Below are 20,951 nucleotides of genomic sequence, written 5' to 3'. Positions count from 1 at the left end.
CATAGCAAGTGCCATTTGAATTTGCCCTATTTGAATGAGAAGTGAGGTTAAAAGGAAACTAAGTCAAACACACTCATACAGAAAAGCAACTTCAAGTACAGCAGGTGGAAAAAAAATTCAGAAAAAATGCCAATTCAGCAAACACTGAAATATTATGCACATTTGTGTCCATTTCCCCACAGTGTTAGTTTCAAAAACAAACCACAAGAATGCTGGGGGGCGGGGGGAAGATGTTTTGACATTTTTTTGTTTGAAATGACATCACTTCAAGACTTTTGTTTAGAAAAATGCATGAAATGGTTGAAATTTAAACAAAATATTTAAGTTTAAAAAAAATAGAACTTTTGTTTGAGCCACATTTGTTTTTCAATGTTTTGTTTCACTAAAACATTGTTTTGATCTGAGCTCAATTTTTAACTTTTTAAAATTGACAATGAACCAAAAAATCCATTCTTCAATCCACCCTACTTCCGAGCAACCTATGTTAGTCCTAATGATTTCATATTACTTCAAAACACAAATTTGGAAAAACCAGAGGAAATAAGACACTGAGTGCAAGGCACGAATAGAGCTAAGCCTCTTGCAGAATTGAAAATGTTAATACATGTTCTTTGTTCCAATTTCTGTGACTTGACAGAAAAGTCACAGCACAGAAATAAGGATAAATGTTCAATTTATCTGATCCAGGTAGTTGTATCTATAATTGAACATTAATCCTTATTTCTGCGCTGTGAAAGGAATATTTTAATTTGCATCATAATTTTTCTCATATACTTGCAGGTTATTTTCAAAATGTGGTTGAAGCCATGCTGGTCCCACAACATTAGCGAGATAAGGTGGGTGAGAATCTCTTTTATTGGACCAACTTCTGCTGGTCTCTTTTACCAACAGAAGTTAGTCCAATTAAAGATATTTCCTCATTCACCTTGTTTCTCGGAATATTTTCACGTTAGAGATCTAAATAGAACAGCATACGTAACTAAGTATATAAATGAACAGCTCAAGTAACTTGTCTAAATCTCTTAAGCATGTAAGCGCATGTGTCTAGTTGCAGAGTTTTCCTTTTAAATAGAAAATGTTTGTTGGATTAGTTGACATTACTACTTGCAGCTGCTGTCTCAGGAAATTATGCTCATTCTTAACTTCTGATAGCAGTCTCTCAATACTATTCATCTGTTCCTCTTGACATGAGATTCCCCATTCTTATTTTAGACGTGGCCACAGTGGCAGTTGGTGCCATCACACCTAAGCAATTCCTATGAAAAAGAAGAACTCTTCATACTGTAAAGCTCATATTTGTTAGGTAAAAGTGTCATCAGCATTTCTAATTTTTTTTTTTTAAAAAGGCATCAGTAAGCTTGACACTTTTTAGCACAACAAAATCCCCTGTCACTTACAGGCCTAGTTTTCAGTAAAATACTATACACCTATTTTGCATATTCACTATAGACTCTGTTTTTGTATATGCTTCTGGCTAGATTTGAATCTCCTAGACTGTAAACTCTTTGAGGCAGGGACTACCATTTTCTATATGTTTGTACACCACGTCTCTCAATGGTCCCCCACCAAATTGGCCAATGTTATTATTAAACAGACACTTATCATCGTGCACCTTAGGGATCTGAGTGTACACATCTGGTAGTGTGCATACAAATTCGTTGAGCATTTGTGTAGGTGGGTGGAAGAGAATGCTTCTAAACTTAGGCCCTGATCCTACAAATGCTTATACATGTGCTTAACCTTACATATGTGAGCAGTCAGCTTCAATGGGAACACTGATGTACAGTTAAGCACCTCTAAGCATTTGCAGGAACAGAGCCTCAATGAAAATCAGGCCATGTAATGATTAGCTGACGAATTTAGACACAGGTCAAGTTTGGTTTGCTTCCAGTGCCTATTGCAAGCTCCAGAGGGACAGAGTTAAGGTATTGTGAGGATGTGGACTGAATTAAGTTTAATACCTTTGTGGTCCATTGTACAAAATGCAATTGTTTATGGGTTAAACACTGCAAGGCTCTCTTTCTAAAGTGTAATCACTAGTCACTCTTACGACCGCTTGATTCAAACTAGAGTTTTGTCTTTGTCCAGTAAGCTCAGTACATCTTGTTTATATTCATTATAGATGAATCCTGTCTTTGTTCCAAAGGAGCACTGCAGTTGCCCATTCCTAAGGAATGAGGTTGTGTATGAAATACAAACTCAGGTAATTTTCCAGGCAGCACAAACAGTAACTGCTACCACGTCCATCTTATGCCTCTCTTGTCAACTGTTACTTCAATACTTTCTGGAGCACTGAAGTTTTTGTTTTTGTTTTTTTTTTTTAAATCTGCAGCTGTGCTGTAACTGCTCAGCTGAGTAGCTTTATTGAAGCCAAAAAAACTACGCCAATTTACTTTGAGGAGGATTTGGCCTCAGATATTTATTATTTGCTATGTTCTAGAGCAAAATACATACACAGTGGTGGGTGAATGCAGTGTAGAAACTATGCAAATCCTTCTCTTCCTTTCTTGCTTCCTCCATGTACGTGCAAACATACATATGAACGTCAATTGCTTGTAAAGTATGCAATTGGTCTTTCCTGCATTTGACTTATGAGGAGAGGCTGAGGGAGCTGGGATTGTTTAGCCTGCAGAAGAGAAGAATGAGGGGGGGATTTGATAGCTGCTTTCAACTACCTGAAAGGGGGTTCCAAAGAGGATGGCTCTAGACTGTTCTCAATGGTAGCAGATGACAGAACGAGGAGTAATGGTCTCAAGTTGCAGTGGGGGAGGTTTAGATTGGATATTAGGAAAAACTTTTTCACTAAGAGGGTGGTGAAACACTGGAATGCGTTACCTAGGGAGGTGGTAGAATCTCCTTCCTTAGAGGTTTTTAAGGTCAGGCTTGACAAAGCCCTGGCTGGGATGATTTAACTGGGAATTGGTCCTGCTTTGAGCAGGGGGTTGGACTGGATGACCTTCTGGGGTCCCTTCCAACCCTGATATTCTATGATTCTATGTGAATGATGAGAGAATTTCAGCCAATCTGTAGGCCAGCATAAGTGTGTTATCCCCAGGGTTGGTGATTTTGTCCAACAGAACTTGTATTATTTTAGCAGCTCACAGTGATCTTTTCTTGGTTCATCTGGACTTTTGCCTATTTGCTCCAGTTGCAATCTAGATGCATCGCCACAAGAAGAACTGTCTATGATTGATCGATTCTTGCTAGAATCTTGCTAGATTTTGGCTAGTTCCTCTTCCTTTCCCCCCCCCCCCCCAATATCCTTCTGACCTTAGCTCCGGCTTCTCCATGACAAAGTAATAGCTGATCCTACCTATATCAACATTTGCTAGCTAGACTGTTGCTTGCACTGGTTCAGTTATAAGCAGTGTAACCCTTTGAGCTCATTCCAACCCTGCTTACATCAGCAATACTGCATTTCTGTTTAACTGTACTTCAGAATCTAAGCTCACATTTGAAAAATATTAAGTGTCTTGACATCATGGTTATAAAGAAAACCTTCAAAAGGTGAAGAGAATGTAATCAATATAGTAATATACATGAGTCTGCACACAGCCTGAAACTGTAGCTCTGACAGAAGTGTGAATTCATCTCATGGGGCATTAACTCTTAAGCCTAATGATGACAATCGAAAGGACAGCATTGTTAATGGTCATAATTCTAATTATTTTAGCAAAAGTGTCAAGCTAATATTCTCTATTGTTATATGCAGTAGCTAATATTGGTATATGGGAGGGAGGCAGCTAGAACTGAAGGGTACCTCAGGGATTAAGAAATTCAAGCCCCCATTCTCCCTAAAATATTTTAACATCACCACTGTCCCTTTCTAAGGGCCAGATCCAATGTACATTGAATTAAATGAAAGGATTCCCATTGATTTCAATGGGTTTTGGATAGAGCCCCAAAAGAGATGGGGCACAAATGTGTTTCCCACCCCCAGAAGCAAAAGACTCATTTGCCTGGTGGATGCCAAAATCCCAAATCGCCTCCCACACCTAAAAGTTTCCATGATTCAGCTGTCAAAAACTCCTCCTTCTCCATGACAGCTTCTAGGATGCAAGTATTCACTGTCAGTACAAAAGATTAAACTTTCAGTGAGCTGTAGGGACAATGTGAAATAAAGTGAACTTAATATAGAAATAAGCCATACGGGGATACTGAACTGACTGTGCTGGACTGGCCAATGGGGAGGGTATAGTCCCAGGGTTCCTGCTGCATAATTCCAGGTTCCTAGCACATAATATAGGTCTAATGTGCCACACAGGCCCTGGAGCTTTATTCATATTTTGCTGCAACTTGTGGTAAAACTGCAAGCTTGACTGTATACACACTATAGCCCAGAAGACAGATATGCAGACCCGCAGCTGGTGTAAATTGATGCAACTCCAGTGACTTCAGAGCTATGTCAATTTATACCAGCTGAGGACCTGGCCTATAACCTTTTGTATTTAGTTTCCTCTCATAGGGATGAGGTGGCTTAATTAAGGTTTATAAAATAAATAAATAGGTAGTGATTTAAAACATGGAAGCATGTGGAGGCTAAAATCCTTTTCATCTGAATCAGAAGTCATTGTGTTTAGCTGGTCTATACCACTGTGTAAGCTCACTAGCATTGTTTGATCCATCTTTCCCCTTCTCCCTGCTATCACTGGTTAAAACCACCTTGTTGCATCTTGCCTTACTTAGGCTGTATGCTCTGTGGGACCATCTTTTACTTTTTGTATACAGTGTCATCTAGAACGGTGTAGCCTTGATCTGTTTTGGGGACCTCATGGCTCTATTTTAATAGAAATGATACTTTTGAGAGCCTCATATGAAAGCAGCTATAGGGGTGTAAAGTATTATTGTGCCTTTGAAGCTTTTTTGTGTGTTTGTTTTGCATGTAGAGGATCCCTTCTGGTCCCAAGTATACTTTAGGGGCCTGACTTCAGCCATACCTTTACAGAGTCACTCTTTTAGCACTCACAATTATTTACTAAGTGCCTGATGGCTCTGGAAATTTGTGTACTTACATGTACAAATTAACTTAATTGTATCAACTACCTGCAGGGTCAAAACGTTGGCTCCGAAGTCATTTGGATCACTCCTGTGGGAACAAAAGCAGCAGCAGTCATCTAGTCATAGCACTTTTTAACAGGATTGGGAGATAACAGTACTTCATATAAATTATAGCTCTTAAGTGTGCAAAGAATATAAAAAATGCCCTAACGCTTTTAAACAACATTGAGGACAGGAAGATTTCCAGCCATTTCACTTCCTTCAGATTGGTTTACTGAAGAACCAATGGGTCTAAGATTTAGGAGAAAAATTGTACTGGAACTGCAGCTTTTTGCTTTACCCAAAACCACAATGTCAGTTTAATTCTTTCTGAAGCTTCAAGGGACCTCAACTGTAAAAACTGGAGTCTCCTGAGAGCATTAGGAGGGTAGACAGTGAGGAAGCTGCAAGGCAGTAGCTGCTGTTCTGGGATTCTCAGAAGCAGAGATCCAGGTGTTATTAAAATGAGCTGCTGGCAGAACTGAAGAATCACTAGCTAAGAAGAATGGATTCATCATTGCCTAGAGGGATGATAGGCACTCAAAAGGAGATTCTCCCCAACAGGGTCCATTTATCTCACAAAGGGCTGCAGTTTTGAATGACTGTGGTTGAATTCTGACTTCCTCTCAGTTTCAGTTATTAGTGATCATGGATTTGACTGCCAGCTCCATTCTCTCTCACTCTCCCTTATGTGTTTTGTAGGGAACGGTCAGAATTATAGCCCTTGATTCTTTAGAAATGCTGCATAGCATCAGCCTATTTTTCCATTAAAATTCCTCTCCTCTCTCTAAACACCTCTCTCTAATCACAGAGAGCATCTCTGCCATGCACGAGCAATACCCCTTATTATTGTCTGGTTGCTACTAGTCCCTGTCTGACTGACAATGTGACCAGTTCTAACAGTGCTATGTACTTACACTCATGATAAACACCACCATTAAAAAGCATTCCATGCCAGATCCTGACAAACGCTTACATGACACCTTTTTGTACCACCTATAATGGTACTAATTTCTAGCACAGATTATAGCATTTGGGTGACTGCAACCCACAGTATCTGCACCAACTCCATAGTCGGCCACAAACGCCCTCACTCCTGTAGAATGTTGCAATCTGCCTCTGCAATAGACAGGGGCATCACAAACAAATCACTTAATACGTACAGCTTTGGCTCAGTAGAGTAGAGAAGTCTGATAAAAGAACAAATTTACCCTGAGCACTGAGCAACAGTCAAACTGAATCCAGGCCTCTAGGGAATTCATTTGCTTTAACCAACAAGCTAAGTTCTAGATGATGCAGCCAGTGCAAAACCTCTGCACCAATGAAATCTGGAGTCCTGTGTCATTATCAGCATCAACCACATGGAAACATAAGATAGCAGCTGACCCTGGTAACAAATATATTACAATCCAGAACAAAAACCATTTGCTACTGTTTCCTAGTTACACTAAAGCAAAACTCACTTTTCTCAGATAACAGATTTGATCATGCTGTAATCTGTTTAAGGTACTTATATGGCCCCGCATTACCACAGTACTGAGCACCTCATAATCTTCAATGTATTTATCCTCAACACCCCCATGAAGTAGGGTAGTGCTATTAACTTAAGCCCCTAAGTGAATTGTCCAAGGTCACACAGGAAGTCTGACTGAGCAGGGAACTAAAGCCACATCTCCCAAGTACAGACTAGTGCTCTAACCACTGGATCATCCTCCCTCTCTATGTACATGTGAAAGGATATTTTCAAATATGGCCATTGGGAATCTGGAAGCAAGCCTGTGAGAGCTCCTTTTTGGGGCTGAGCCTCCTCATTTCCTGTTGATTTCAGCCCCACTCTGAGAGGTGCTGAGTATCTGACTTCTCCTAAGAAGTATCAAACACCTGCTGAGTATCTGCCACTCTTAGTGAAAGCCCAAAGGCAGGAAGTGATGGTTCTCAGTGCCAGTGAGAAGAGCGTACAAGCCAGTGGCTTACTAACTACTAGACTTTATTGGGGGAAAATAATTAAAAATAACCTAAATTTACTTTTTTTCCCCCCACATTGCATTTTAAGACTAAGCATACAGATTAGTTTGCATTTATGGTGGCTTGTTCCAGCTGCCCTTGAAGGCAATGGGAGTTTTCCCATTGACTTCAGTGTGCATAAGATCAGGCCTTTAGACAGTTTAGACCTGATTCAAAATCCAATGGAGTCAATAGGGGTCTTTTTATTGATTTCAGTAGGCTTCGGCTTTTTTTTTTTTTTATTTAAAAGGAAAAGAGAGAGAACAATTGCTTATCTGTCTGATCACATTCAAACCAACATGGATTTAGCTAGGTTTTCTAAATTGCTATCCCTCTCAGTGGGCACAAGTTGGCACCTTTGCTGGAAGTTTCAGCACTCTAGCATAGACTTGAGTGAACATGCAGACTTTGTCTTGCTCTTTAAAATTGGTCCCCTCAGGTGTCAAAGCTTTTGCTGCTGCCTGTGATTTAACTTTCTTGTAGCTAAATAGAGGACTTCAGTCTCTAAGACAGTCAATCCAGCACTGTTAGCGACTGATCCAATGGAGTCAGTTGAAGGGCTCCCATTGATTAAAGTGGGCACTGAATCTGGCTCTAGACTCCAGTACAGCAAAGCACTTACTTAACTTAAAGCAAGTGGGTAGTGTCAATGAAGTCAGTGGGACTACCCATATATTTAAAGTTAAGCATGTTTTAAGCACATTGCTGGAGAGGCACCTTAATGAACACTAAATTCAGTCAAATTATTTAAACTAGTTACTGTTTGGTGCTATACAAGACACAAAGATGCAATACTTGCTCCAAAGAGCTTGTCTAAATAACTGATGAAATTGTGTTAGTTATGACCCTTTCTCTACTACAGTCGTAACTGATTCCCTTTTTTCTGTATTAAGAAGATTAGGAGTACTTGTGGCACCTTAGAGACTAACAAATTTATTAGAGCATAAGCTTTCGTGGGCTACAGCCCACTTCATCTGATGCATAGAATGGAACATATAGTATGAATACACACACACACACACACACTGGAAGTTGCCATACAAAACTGTGAGAGGCTAATTAGTTAAGATGAGCTATTATCAGCAGGAGAAAAAAAAACGGTTTGTAGTGATAATCAAGATGGCCCATTTAGACAGTTGACAAGAAGGTCTGAGGATACTTAAGTTTAGGGAAATAGAATTCAATATGTGTAATGACCCAGCCACTCCCAGTCTCTATTCAAACCCAAGTTAATGGTATCTAGTTTGCATATTAATTCAAGCTCAGCAGTTTCTCGTTGGAGTCTGTTTTTGAAGCTTTTCTGTTGCAAAATTGCCACCCTTAAATCTTTTACTGAGTGGCCAGAGAGGTTGAAGTGTTTTCTTACCGGTTTTTGAATGTTATGATTCCTGATGTCAGATTTGTGTCCATTTATTTCTTTTGCGTAGAGACAGTCCGGTTTGGCCAATGTACATGGCAGAGGGGCATTGCTGGCACATGGCATATATCACATTGGTAGATGTGCAGGTGAATAAGCCCCTGATGGCGTAGCTAATGTGATTAGGTCCTATGATGGTGTCACTTGAATAAATGTGGACAGAGTTGGCATCGGGCTTTGTTGCAAGGATAGGTTCCTGGGTTAGTGTTTTTGTTGTGTGGTTGCTGGTGAGTATTTGCTTCAGGCTGGGGGGCTGTCTGTAAGCGAGGACTGGTCTGTCTCCCAAGATCTGAGAGAGGGAGGAATCATTTTTCAGGCTAGGCTGTAGCACATCTTAACTAATTAGCCTCTCACAATTTGTATGGAAACTTCCAGCTTATCTGTGTGTGTGTATATATATATATATATATATATATATATATATATGGATCTGATGAAGTGGGCTGTAGCCCACAAAAGCTTATGCTCTAATAAATTTTGTTAATTGCTAAGGTGCCACAAGTACTCCTGTTCTTTTTGTGGATACAGACTAACACGGCTGCTACTCTGAAACCTGTGATTAAGAAGATTGACAGCTTATCACTTAAACAAGAATCTCAAGGACACAATCGAGCAGATGATGCGGAATGCTCATGAGAAATGTATACCAAATGCCAATTTTTTTTAAAAACTAGGGTAAATCTGGCCCTCAAGTTATACCAGGCAACCCCACTGACTTCCCTAGTGTTGCCCAAGTATAACAGAGAGCTGAGTTTATGCCATTTCCTTATAGCACTTGTCCCTCCCCCCAAAAAATGTACCATAGATAATGAATTATGCACTATTACTGATGTATATCATAAGATTTGAATATTTATTCAAAATAACCGTTCTGAGCTAGAGGTTTCCCTATACTCAGGATTCCTGAGCTTATTTGAAAGTCTGAATATTCTTAAACTCTTTTTACACTGTTTTTAGCATAGCTTTAATAAATGTCACCCCCTAGTTTTGAGCAAAATGATTGAATTGGAGAAGCGTGGTTATTGGTGGCTATTCTAATTTAGAGCTCTTGCACTCTTCAGGGTTCTCTGCAGCTGACTGTACTGACGTCATCACTAGTGATATTGACACATTCTTTTGTGTGGTGTGAATGAAGAACTAAATTGATCCCAGTGGGGACTATGTTCACAATGAATAGCAGTCAGCCACTCTACTAGCTATAGACAGCATTAGATGTCTGTTAGCATAGTACTTGGTTTGACACCCAAGTCAGACAGAACAATGATTTAAGTTGTTTCATGTTACTCCCAGAAAACTGATTTTGGCTACAGTAATTACATGCAATTTAATAATAGACAATAATTAAATGATAGAGAGACTATGAATAAGAGCATTTCATCTATAGAGCTCAAAGCACTTTGCAAAGAAGGGCAAGTATTATTCCCATTTTATAGATGGGGAAAACAGAAGGTCCTTAGGGTCACAGAGCTAGGGGTAGAGCTAGGAATAAAAACTAGGGGGTGGAGGGGAATAATCAATCTATTGAAATCGATCATGCTAAACTGATTTACACCAACTGAGGATCTGGCCTCAGGTCTCCTGAGCTCCAGTTATTATAGAAATACTGTTCCTTATGCACTGAAAGTATGTTCAGAATTTCCACACAGTGGTGGTGGGGTTTTTTTTTTTTTTTTTTTTTAATATAAAGAAAAATACATTGAGATCTCAATTTTAAAAATCTACTTATGGTACTCACACAGCTTCCATTGCTGTAGCATCTGAGCACTTCACAATCTTTAATGCATTTATATTCACAACACCTCTGTGAGGTAAGGACGCACGATTATTCCCTTTCACAGAGGGCGGCACAGAAAGGTTAAGGATGGGATCTATAAAAGGTACTTAGATGTCTACACCCCAGACCTAGGCACCAAGATCTTGGGTGTAGGTCCCTAAGTCCCACAGGTGGCTCCACTACAACAACTCCCTAAGCACCTATGTTTCTGCCTCTGAGTACGTGTGCGGGTGCCTCACTCTTGGTTTCTGAACACCTATCTCGCCTAAATCCTAGAGTGATTCATGAACCAGGAAAGATGGGAGTTTGTCTACCTAAGCTGTGTGCAGGGCTCAATCTGGTAGGCATGCTAAGAGCCCTACTAGACCAGATCCCACTCAAATTCTGGCTAGAGGTGGTGGTGGTCACCTTTTAGCAGAGTGGTTAGAATATTTACTTGGGATGTGGGGTACCCAGGTTCAATTATCCGCTTTCTGCCCCAGGGGGAGAAGGGAAAATGGATGGGAGGGAGAGAAAGAATTTGAACACCTCTCAGGAACAGTGATCTAACCACAGAACCATGGGATATTCAGACATGAGGCTCCCTCAGGCTCTCCTGTTGGAACTGCTCCATTGTGGATAATTAACGAGAGAGTAATTGGAACAAGGGGATTAGGGCTAGAGTCTCCCATCTCCATCACAGGGCATGGTCCCTCATGCTGGATTTCTCTTTACAAGGAATCCTCACACACTCTTATGTATGTTCACTATAGTGTACTTTATTTACAGCATCTTGTGTAGCATCCCATCACCATAAAGCTTTTTCTCAAGCCCCAGTATAACCCTTGGCAAAGGGGGAGAGAGCTCTTACCTAGCTGAGATCCTGAGTTTCTTTGCCCTTCCTTCCAGCCTTCCTGTAATCCTTCCTGTCTCCCATTTAATAGTCCCCAGCTGGTGAGCTGAATCCCCTCCTTAACTGATTAATCATCCAGTCCTAATAATTTATCTCCCTCAATTTGTCCCATGCAGGGACATTTACAAAGTGTACAGAGTGGTGAGTCAGCCTCAGGTTAATTCTGTCACAACCTCCCAGGTGGGTGCTCTAACCACTGGATTAGTGAGTCAGCCCCCATCCCCCTCTCCCCCCCCCCATGACTATTTAAGCATTTATCCACAGAGGAACAGTCATTAGGCTGTCTCCTCCTCTGGCTGTTTTGTGTGGAGCAAGGCAGGCACCTAACTCATTCCCACAAGAAACTGCTTAGGTGCTTAAGCTGTCTGACTCTAGGAGATGGGTTCCCATTTGTGGATCACTAAGCAGAGACAAGTGTGTATGTCTAGGCTGCAGGGACATGCCTATCTCTAAGAGAGGGGCAGGGCTTAGCGCACACCCTCTAGTCTGCATTTCCCTTTAGCTAGTTTAGGCATAACCCTACCTAGCATGCTGGCTTTTCTGGATTGTATTTTTCTCCCCATTCATTGTATAGAGAGCCTGTCCACAAAACTGAGTTAGATGCCCATCAGTGTTGTTTCTCTAATTTTTTGGGCCCCTAAAAGTTAGGCATTGTGATGCTCAGAAATGCAATGCCTAAGTCCCTTCATGGTTCCTACTCCAAGTGACTAGATCAAAGTCATATAGGAAGGGAACTGAATGCAGATCCCCCAAGTGGCCTAACAACTGAACCATCTTTTCACACTTAAAATAGTACAACTGATATTTAGTAACTATCTGTCAGGATCCCGATGAGGGCAGTCAGGACCAAGGGTCATAGCAGGGTTAGACCTGAGGGTCAGAGTAACAGAGGAGTTTGTAGCCAACTCCCAGGCCTGGGTTGATACCAGGGATCAGAATCAGAGTCAGGTTTCAGGATCTGGGTCAAGAGTTGAGGTCCAAATAAAGCTGAGGTAAAAGTCAGGAACTCAAGAGCAGGAATGGTCATGGGAGCAACAGGAGATCTACACTGTTGCCTGGATACTTCCTGGATTGCCCCTCGGGTTTATACAGGTTAGGAGCCAACCAGGAACCATGAGGCTGCTGCCTGTCAGACCCCTTGATGCGGGACTTCCCAGGGTCTGTGTCCACAGCAGACTGTAGTTAGTGGAGCAGGAGCTGGTTACAGCTGCTGCTGGGTGGCAGCATGAGGTGTTTGTTGCTTGGCAGCTCTGCAGGCCTAGATTTGAGGCCCACTTGGCCCTACACTGTGTGTTGTGTCTGTGCTGAAACTTTTTTTCTACTATAATGATGCCAGTAGTCGCAATGAAATCAGGCTACTGTCTGATAAGTCATCTACAATTTTGCCCCCCTCACTTCTCATGCTATTTTCTATTTCTCACCAACTTCATTTGTTCTACAGTCTTTACGGAGTTTGCAGATGCTGTGAATGCTTCCTCCTAGCAGATCTCCACCTGTGCTAGCTTTTGTGTATCATGCCTGAGATAGCTCTGTCAACACCTCCTTTTCTATTCTATGGCACTATGATAATAATAATTCTGGAAGAGTCGCCTCTAATCACTTTCACATGGTGCTTGAGTATTCAAAATGTATCGTTTGCCTCTTTGGTCATGAGTCTTGGCCCACAGGAACAACACACCACCACTAATAGCTTCTGACTTTATCCAGAGATAAAGGGAGTGCTATGAGTGTATACGCTGATCACTAAAGTTTTTCATGGTGGTTGAACTTTTTGGACACCCCCCCACCCTCACTGTGTTCCCAGAGGTTGTAATTTCTCAACGTTCCCTGCTCTTGCTGCCTGAGGTAGTTGGGGGTGTAGGGGCAGACATTTTAGTTTGAGCCCATTTTAGAGAGGCCACTGAGTCTCTCTCTGCTCTGCATTACTGGTGTTCATGCTATCTGAGGTAATAAAGAATCCATAGACTAGAGTCTGAATTTAAAATGTGTTACACTAGCCTGGGATGGATGTATTAAGGGTGAAATTGATCCTAGTGCAGAGAGGCAGCACAAAGTCCCCCGCACCATTTAATCCCTGCTGTGGGGGCACACTGCAGGCTATGCAGAGGTCTCTGAGTAGGTCCCACTGTGCAGAATAATGCTGAGACTTTGCACCACTGCAACTGTCTTCCTGACAGATTCTCCTGCACCATATGGGTTTTGGGCCTCAGGCTATGTTAGCTGAAGCAGCATAACCTGAAGATAATTCCAGCTCCCTGATTTAGTCCTGCGTGGAGCTTCTGACTTCGCTCATATAACTGAGTCCTGGTTTGGTGACTCAACCAGCCCTGAGCTAGTTTTCTCCATATGGGCATCCAGTTCAGCATAAACTAAAAGAGGCCATGTTTCTCATATAACCACGTTGTCTACATCTGACCTATATGCAGAAGACACCCCACTCCAAAACAAAGTTTGCGATGTTTATGGCAGGGTGTCCATGCATTGAGCACCCTCCAGTGTCTGGCAGCATCATGACGTGCACCCAGCTTTAGTTTCCCTTTTTGTCTGCCCATGAAAGGAACATAGTATTTCAGTGGCTGATACAAAGTGCGTCTCTGGGCATAATTTATTCATAAATGCCAGTGTAGCAGATTCCCAAAAGCCTTGTAGTAAATACCATCCTCCAATTCCTATAGTAAAACATATAAAGCTGCAGTGAGATTTCCCATTCCCATCTCCAGGGACATCATCTCCAAATAATCCACCCAAGAGTTAATAGAAGAACTTTATTTCCATTTCCTTTTTGCCTGTGACCCTGGGTCCCACTCTCCAGGTCTCTCTACCTGAGAGCAGCCAGTCTCATAATGCTTTTACCACAACATACAAATCGGGTCTCGCACAAAAGGGCTCCCTGTGAGATTACACTCTCCAGGCCTCCTTGCCTAGGAGTCTTATCCCTGCCCAGGGGATCCACTTTCCTGCACCAACCCTCTTGCTTTCAGGCTCGGCTCCTTCTGACCAAGCTGGATCTTCTCCTTTTGCCCAAGGTCCACTGCTCAAGCCTGCTTCTCATCAGGGGTCCCCATCTTTGGTCTGTTCTCACCAACAGTTCTCTTCCAGCTTTCATCAGAACCCAGCTTGGTCAGAAGAGTAGGACTAGGATAGACTAGGGGAGTCTGTTACACCTGTGAGCACTCCAAACTACTGAAAAAACAGCAGTGAGGTGAAATGAGATGCTCTACAGAAAAATGAAGTCCAGTGACAGGGCCATGGAATACTGGCCCACATATATAGAAAGACTGGAGCAGCACTTTGAAGTAAATGAGATTCCCTCAGAAAAACAAAACATGTAGCAACATTACTGAGTGTGATGGGAGGAAAAACATATAGTTTAGTGTTCATTCTGATCACCCCAGAGAAGCCAGAAAGCAAAACCTTTAAAGGGAGAGAGAGCACCCAAGCCCCAGATTATAGCAGAAAGGTTCAGGTTTCATAAGCAGAATCAACTTGATGGTGAATCTATTTCCTTCTTGCGACAGGGTTAAAAAGATTATCAGAACACTGTGCTTTTAAGGATGAGCTTAACAAGGGCCTAAGAGAGACGTGTCTGTGTGGACTGTTTAACGAAAGCACACAGAAAAGGCTCTTAAGTGAGGAAAATTTTATCTTCACCTGTGCCGCAGAACTTGGGGTAGTAATGCAAACTGCAGCAAGGGCTGCAATAGAATTGCATACTGGAGCGAAAATAGAAGTAAGAACACAAACTGTCTGTAATCCAAGCTAAGAGCCTGTCTACTCAGCAGACAGACATGTTATTGGTATGGAAAAGGGTTTCCTGCTCCTTCTGATTGCTGATTAAAATATGCATAGTGCAGAAGCTGTAATAAAAAAAAAGGGCATATCCGAGTGGTTTGTCACACTAAAAAATAAGGAAGAGACCAAATCAGGATATAGAAGGAGTATCAATGAACGCTTTGTAGACAGGCAGCAATGACACAGACTGCAAGAGTGGATTAGCCAGCCTTAGGGTTGCCAGGTGTCCGGTTTTCAACTGGCACACCCAGTCAAAAAGGGACCCTGGTGGCTCCAGTCAGCAGTGCTGACCGGGCCATTAAAACTCCTGTCAGCAGCACAGCGGGGCTAAGGCAGGCTCCCTGATTGCCCTGGCTCTGCATGGCTTCCAGAAGTGGCCAGCCTGTTCCTGCAGCCCCTAGGTGCAGGGGCAATCATGGAGGCTCTGCATGCTGCCCCCACCCCAAGCGCCGGCTCCAAGGCTCCCATTGGCCAGGAACCATGGCCAATGGGAGCTGCAGGGATGGTGCCTGAGGCTGGGGGCAGCGCACAGAGCTGCCTGGCCACCCCTGTGCCTAGGGGTCATAGGGACATGCTGGATCCTTCCGTAAGCTGCCTGAGGTAAGAGCTGCGTGGAGCTCACACCCTACACCTCTACCCTCTGCCCCAGCACCCTCTCGCACCCAAACTCCCTCCCACAGCCCGCACCTGGTCTTGTGCCCAACCCCCCAGCCCCAGCCCTGAGCCCCCTCCAACACCCAAATTCCCTCCCAGAGCTTGCACCCCACACCCCCTCTGGCACCCCAACCCCCTGCAGCCCCCTCCTGCACCCAAACTCCCTCCCAGAGCCTGCACCCCATGCTTCACTCCAAATCCCTTGGCCCCATCCTGGAGCCCCCTCCTACACCTCAAACTCCTCATCCCCAGCCCCACCCCAGATCCTGCCCACCCCCAGCCGGAGCCCTCACCCCCTCGTGCACCCCAGCCCCCTGCTCCAGCCTGGTGAAAATGCATGAGTCTGGGAGAGAGTGAGTGACGGAGGGAAGGGGGATGAAGTGAGTGGGGCAGGGACTCGGAGAAGGGGTGGGGCAGGGGGGCGGGTAAGGGTGTTCATTCTCTACAGTCAGAAAGTTGGCAACCCTAGCCAGCCTGGATATATAAATATATATAGTGTGAGGGAAAAAATGACAAGTCAGCAATCTGGTTAACATCCCAGGTCACGGGAAAAATGCTTAAAATGGAATTGGACAGTGCCCATAATCTCACATTTGGAATATGAGAAAAATTCTAAAAATACCAAATTGAGGGAGACACCAATGTTACAAAAAACTTATATGGGAGAAAAGATGGTGCCAATTGGATTAATGCAAGTGAATATAGAGTACACAATAAGCAATGTTTATTAGACTTATATGTCATTATAAGGGGGACTGACATTATAAGGGGGCTATGAATGGTTACATAAGGTTTCTCCGGATTGGAAATCTATAAAGATGCTGCAGGTACTTTCAGCAGACCCCACTAAAACAGTTGAACAGCAATTGGGAGGATACTAAGTCAGACATGAAGGGTATTCAAGGAAAGCATAGGAAGTCCAAAACACATGAATGTTAAAATAGTCATAGCCAAGAAAGCACAGCACAAACTTCACAAAGTTCAACCTGTTGCTCGAAGGTAGATGCTGAATTGGAATGCCTGAGAGGAGAGGGCATAGTTTCAAAAGTAGCCTGGAGTGAATGGGGAACATCTATCATTCCGACTGTTTAATAATAAAAAAAAGAAAGTGGTGCAGTACAGGTGTGTGGAGATCTTAAGTTCACCATAAACCCTGTACTGAACGTTGAAAAATAAACCCGGCTTTAAATTGAAGACATTTTTGCTACACTGCCAGAGTGACAATGATTTGTCACAGACCTACCTTTAGATAGAAGTTGAGGAACAGTCAAAGGCATTCCTCACAATCAACACACAAAAGGATCTGTACCAGTACAACAGGCTAGTGTCTGGTTTTTCTTGAACTCCTGCTACATGGTTATGGGCAATGGACCAAGTTTTGTAAGGTATTCAGAGAACACAGTGTTATTTGGATGGTGTTATTGTGACCAGTGGAAGTGATGAAGAATATCTGGAAACCCTGTAAAGGATATTAAAATGTCTAGATGAATATGGGTTATGAGCCAATTGCATAAAATGCTAATTTTTCAAGGACTCAATAGGTTATTGTGGACATGTTATTGATGCAAAAGGCCTGCATAAATCTCAGCAGAAGATTAAAGAAGTCCTGGAACCTCCACTACCAAATTGTGTGTCACAATTTAGATCATTTCTAGAATTCATTAACTAGTGTAGCTGATTTGTACCTAAACTACCAACTGTATTGTTTCTGCTGAACGGTTTTCTGCAGACTGGTCATGTGAATGTCAAAAAGCTTTCCTGGAACCTGTGACCGAACAATTGGTCACCTCAGACAGCATGCTAAATGAACTTTAACCCAATCTTGCCTATCAAGTTAGCATGTGATGCTTCCTCACATGGAATTGGGACAGTTGTATCACACATTATGGCAGATGGCAGTGAGATAGCATTTGCCTCCAGATCTTTCACAGCATCAGAATGTAGCTATGCACAAATAGACAAGGAGGCTTTAAGTCTGGAATGGGGTGTAGAGAAATTCAACCATTATCTATATGGGAGTAAATTTACCCTTGTCATGGACTACCAACCCCTAGTAGCAATCCTTTCTCTGAGGAAGGGAGTTTCTGTGCACATATGCAACTGGGCTCACTTCTTATCTGCTTACATCTGTGTTATCAAATTCAAAAGTATAGAAATCCAGCAAATGTAGGTGGGCTTTCCCTCCTGCCCCTGGTAGTTGAAGAGAACCCTGTAAGAGAGAGAATCTGTTGAATTTGCCAACTTGTTTCAGATTGAGTGTGCCGCAGTGACTTGTAGTTTAAATCAAGCAAAAAAAAAAACACAAAAACCCAGAGGGATCCCACACTAGTTTATGTTTATGAAGCTACTCTGAAGGGCTGGGAATATACTGACAACCCTAATCTGGCACCCTTTTATGCACTCAAACATGATCTTACCAAATATCAGGGATGTGTTGTGCGGAATTCCTATTGTTATACCAAAAAACTGCACACAATCTTAGAGGAGCTCCGTGTAGGTCACCTAGGGGTACAAAAAAATGAAGGCATTTGCAAGAAGTTTTGTATGGTGACCAGGCATTGACCAACAAATGGAGCAGTTTGCTAAGGAATATTCAGGATGCCAGTAGGCACAGTGCATGCCTAAATCAGCACCATTACATCCTTAGGAATGGCCATGAGCTCCCTAGCAATGTCTGCACATTGATTTTTGCAGGACCAGTTTTGGGAATGATGTATCTAGTGGTGGTCGATGCCAAGTCTAAATGGCCAGAAGTTTTTTGCATCAAAATCACTACAGCTGCATAGACAGAAGACAAACTTCAAAGTTTGTTTGAAAGAACTGGACTGCCAGGACAAGTTGCGAGTGTAGTGGTCCTCAGTTTAGTTCAGGAGAGTTTTGGTGGTTCAAGAAGAAAAGCAGTATTAGACATATCACCTCACCACCATACCACACAGCAGAAATGGCTTAGTTGAAAGGTTTGAACAAACTTTTAAATAAACCTTGTGATCCATGAAAGATGAGAAGGGGCCATTACAGCAGAAGCTGGCATGCTTCTTGCTAGCATATAGAAATGCAGTACATTCAGCAATGAACCAAACACCTGCAGTGCTGTTTATGGGCAAAGTCTCAGGTCATGCTTGGACTTATTAAAGCCCGATCTATGTTTACATGTCAGAAGTCATAGTGAGAGGGATCAGTGTACCTTGTCAGCTACAAGTGGGCCAGTGCCGATACGTGGTTATCGGAAACCAAGTACACGGCTTCTGGCAATTGTTAGTGCACAAACAGGCCCTTTGTCTTCTACAGTACAAGTGACTCCACCACTTTGACCAGTTGCAAAATTAGGGGGTGATGATGTGACTGACAAAAGAAGCAAAATTCAGGGAAATGCCAGTTGCTCTGACATTGGCACCCTCACTTGAAGCAACAAGCAATAATTTTGTACTGGGAAGCAGCAGTGGTGAACAACCTGCATCATCTGAGAGAATGTTTTGAGTCAGACATTGCTGAAAACATGTCTTTCCTCAGGAGAGTGCTGAAAATAGTGGCAGATGCTCTCCCAAAAGAAAACGCAAGCCTCCTGAAAGACTTGACTTGTAACTGGACTGTTGGTGGTTATCCCATACATAGTTCTGAAGGACTTTTGGGTGGTTATCCTATTCATAGTTCTGTTGAGCCCATTTCATTTCCTGGAGGAGGATAGATGTGATATATCTGAATGTATTGGGTGGAATGTTGAATCTGTTTAAATGATTTCACAGTTACAGTTCTTTAATAAGTTATGTATGTTGAATCTATTGTTATATAATAGCTTTTCTTGTCTTTCCTACAAGAGAGAGTCAACCATCATGGCTCCAACCTTGTGTATGAGTCTGTGTCTCTAATCAGGGATTTGTGCTATGTCTGCCATACACAACTTCCTAGAATCTCTCTATCTTGGAATAAGATTTAGCATTTAATTTCAGAGGGAATGTTTTCTTTTTGGGGAAGCTGGTGGATGGGAAGAAGGCGGGGGGAGGGGGAAAGCCTTGGCCTTATAATAATAATTCCATAGATCTCAAAACCCTTTCCAAAGGAGGACAGAATCATTATCCCCATTTTACAGATGGGGGAACTCAGGCATAGACATAGAAGTGACTTGCCCAAGGTCACTTTGCAGACAGTGGCAGAGATGTGAATAGAAGCCAGGTTTCCTCTAGACCAACCTACAGTAGCTTCAACCTTACCTAAGGAGTTTATTATATTTATTATAAAATAAACCTTTGAAGGCAAACATTTAATTTATGAGGGTGTTCTTTCAAGACAGCATTCATGTAATTAACACATCAGATATACGGAAAGGACCAGCCTCATACAACAAACAAGGTTGACCTACAGAAGATAGTGAAACCATTCATGCAACAACTGTAGAACTAATTAGGATAGTTGGACAACTATTTCAGCTCAGATGTTCATACAGCAGCCATTTAAATTTTGACAGGTACATCATCAATCGTAACACTAGACAGAGGATTCCAGGAAGGTGAAGCACAACATACCAATGTATCTTGTGTGTGCGTTCGGATTAGGAATCTGGACAGCTAAACCACTAGGCTTTGATGCATAAATGAATGAGTTTTGCATTGGAAACATCACTCAATACCAAGGTAGATTGCCAGAACACCCTTATCAGCTAATACCAGTACAACATACAAAAGAGATGAAGGTCACTCAGACTCAACCAAATTAATTTTTTCTGCAGAGATAAAATGGTAAATTCTATATGGGCAATGTACTCTACCTAGCTATATTAGGATAAATCATGCATAGCCAGGCTGTTGCATAGCTATTGTGTAGCTCAATCAGGGTACTTGCTCATTCTCAGCCTGGCAGGGAAAGAAAAATAGAGGAAAGAAAAAAATTCAGAAATATGGAATTTACACACTGTGGACTGAGTAGAATATTATAATGTGTGTTGGTTACTACACAAAATACTTACAGAATCATGATCCTGTCTTCCATCCCTCTTGCAGAACCCAGGATGACCATTCCATATAAAATGAATAAAAAGAAGATATAATTACCTGAGATGTAATGCAAAGTGCAGATTTAGATCTAAATATTTTTATCTACTTTGTCTGACACATTTCTAAATAGACTCAGATTTTAAGACCAGAATGGACCATTATTATAATCTAGCCTGACCTCCTGCATAACAGAGGTCATGGAATTTGCACCCATGCTTTGTGAAAGACAGATCTCATATGACGCCATTCTTTGTACCAATGGCCCAGCAAATGGAAGAAGTGCCAAATTAGTAAATGGCTAGCCCACAAAACCGCACCGGGTATTTTGGCTTCTGCTTTAAAACTGTGGTTACTAATGCCCACTCCCTGCATGCAAAGTCTTATGTATCAGGT

The sequence above is a fragment of the Lepidochelys olivacea genome (genome assembly GCF_965140295.1).
Source record: "Lepidochelys olivacea isolate rLepOli2 genome assembly, chromosome: 3".
Lineage (NCBI taxonomy): Eukaryota > Metazoa > Chordata > Testudines > Cheloniidae > Lepidochelys > Lepidochelys olivacea.
The sequence above is the reverse complement of the archived record's forward strand: the minus strand, read 5'-3'. Positions refer to the sequence as shown.